Here is a 2,983-nt window from a genome sequence, read left to right as displayed (position 1 = left end):
CTTCTTCTTTCTTTCTTCTTCCTCTTCTTCCTGTTCTTCTTCTTCTTCTTCTCCTTCTTCTTCTTGTTTTTCTTCTTCTCCTTCTTTTTCTCCTTCTCCTCCTTCTTCTTTGTTAATTTCTTCTCGTCTTCGTCTTCCCCTCCATTGTTCATCACCATCTACATATTTTCTTTCGATCTACCTGTAAATCTCGCAGTTGTGAGAAAAAATGTCAACTTCGCCTAAATGTGAACGTTGAAGTGCACAAAAATACCCTCCTCTCCCAACAAATTCCTTCTTAAACAAGCGAGTCTTTTGAAAAGGATGCACAATGCACGTCTTAAAAGATTATACTTTTATTTAAATTGGGCGCGAAATAGAGAATTGCTCCCAGAGCTTCTCTTTGAGGGGCGCAAACAAAAGATTTCGCGATCGATTGCGAGCGAACTTGGTCAATGAAGTCGACTTAAGGAAAGATGGGGGTTCATTAGCCCACACCTGTGTGCTCTCTGTATAGAGAGGGGATTACAAAAAAGAGAAATCAATCCTCACTATGGATTAAAAGAATTGTCATGGTATTATCGGATGGTTTGATCGAAAAAAAAATTAATGGAGAAGAACATCCCCACGAGAAGGGGATAGATGCGAGATATCCGGCCATGCACGTTCGCCTTTTGTTAGACAATTTATTGAATTAAAGATTTGCAGCGATGCAGCGAGTTATCGCAGTGATTAACTTCTAGGTTAATCTAAGAAGTAAATGCTATTGTGATCGCAACATTAATCAATTTTTCTTAATACTCGTTTACAAAATGACCTACTGTATCCCATTTCCTTCCTTTCTCCATATCTATTTAGCATCAAGAACATTAATGTTAAATCAAGGTTTATAGAGCGCATTTTCTGAGAAGATACATTTTGTTTTTCTTTTGGGTGACATGCCTAGCTTCCATCAACCCCCTCGCAAAAATATTTTTCCCTTCCTTTATATCTCTTTCTTGCTTCCTCTTAATACCTACCACCCCAAAATCTCTCATCTTTTACCTATCATCACCTCCCTCCCCCCCCCCCCCCCCCCCACCCTCCACTTGCCCACTCTCCCTCTTGTACCCTCTCCCAATGGCAGGTCTAGTATTTTGAAATAGGGGACGAAAATCGAAAATTTGAAAATAAAGGGGGCACAAATTACAATTTTCTTAGATTAAGATACATTGATAAGAGGGGGAATGCACCAAGCCTTTTGACAAGGCCTCGCGACTTGGCTCTATTCCTCGTCAAACAGTGGCTGAGACGAGACTAGTGGCAGACGAAGAGAATGGGCAATACCCGAGTGAGCGAGAGACATTAGTCACGAGATCCTCGCACTCACTCGGCTTTTTGCGAATAGTATTTTTCCCAGTCGGTAGGTATGTGACATATATATCACAACAGACACAGGGCCTTGTTTGAAAGCTAGAATGCACCTCAATCTGGTTCTAACAATGCCCTCTCCTTTTATCTCTTATCCAATCCCCATAGCCAATTTCCCTCCAACATTGCTCCAGACTCGGATTCAGTGGATTCCTCCCTTCTTACCTAAAATTTGCAGCATGCTTCCCCGTTTATCAAGTGAAAAGTAAAAAGCTCTTTCTCTCTCTTTTGTTTTGGGGGGATGTCACCCGGGGGGGGGGGGTACACTTTGTCACATGTCTCTGGGGGCATTCACATCCAAACCTGGGTCCCGTAACACAAAGGTTAGTAATTAATTGTATGTTTGATTTTCACGATCGATTGTAACTTGAAGTCAATGGAATCGATTGTCGAAAAGTGTTCTACGATCATTGCTAAGCTTTGTGTTACAGGCCCCTGGGGATGTTTCTGATTTGTAGGGATGTAATTTTCAAACATTCTGGATGAATAGAGTCATAGACCCCACTTACAGAGCCCCATCTCATGAAATACTGATCAGCCCCTGCACTGATCTCTTGATTTACCCTCATTTGCATTTACCATCTGTTCGATTTGTGCAATCTCCAGTCAACATTAGAATGTCATATATCAAATATGAAATGCAAAACTGGAATGAACATTCCTGAATAATATCAGCTTGACTTCACTGAACTGTATATTAGTATACACATTATTGTAAAACACTCAAGATTGTCAATTTGAGAGATATATAAGTGAAGTAGAGCATATGATAACAATCTCTTACTAAAAATGATTTCAACAGAATGAGCATATACATTATACTAGTATCGAGCACTTTTATTTCTCAATGATGAATAAATTACAAAAAAAAAACATAAAACAAAAGTGGATTAAAGGTCAAGTCCACTTCACTAACAAGTTGACATGAATGAATAGGGGAATAACAAATTAAATTAAAGAGAGAGAAATAGCAAATGAGCATAGCATTGAAATTTTCATCAAAATCAGATCTAAAGTAAGAAAGTTATTGTATTTTCAAATTTTCACAAAACAGTGATATGCACATCATGGGATTTATGTAACAGAGTGAGCCGATGATGTCACATATAAGCCTATTTTGTACTTCATTATTTGTGGAATAGTAAACAGTTCAACTTCATACATAAGAAACTCTGCTGTTAAATAAAAATATGGTCAATCAAAATAATGGTTTCTGTACATGTTTCATGTGGATTAAAACCAAGTTTAACATTATTAGAGAAAAAAAAATAAGAAAACACTTGAAACTGATTTGATATTTGATATAATATTTAAAAAAAAACAATAGTGGGTGCTGTATTGTATGTGTCATTAAAGGCTCTATCATTTGCATTGCACGGATGATGTACACATCAGTGTTTTTTTTAATAAGAAAAGCTTAAAGATGCAATAACTTTCTCATTTTGCATCTTATTTAGATGAGACATCCAGTTTTACACCTGTTTTCTTTACTCAAATCACTCTTATTCTGGTACACTTAACCTTTTAAGTTAATGCATTTTTATATCTTATCTTGAAGATATTGCAGAAAAGAATGCACACAAACAATTACATA

This window comes from Lytechinus pictus, chromosome 11 (assembly GCF_037042905.1).
Source record: "Lytechinus pictus isolate F3 Inbred chromosome 11, Lp3.0, whole genome shotgun sequence".
NCBI classification, from domain to species: domain Eukaryota; kingdom Metazoa; phylum Echinodermata; class Echinoidea; order Temnopleuroida; family Toxopneustidae; genus Lytechinus; species Lytechinus pictus.
The sequence above is the reverse complement of the archived record's forward strand: the minus strand, read 5'-3'. Positions refer to the sequence as shown.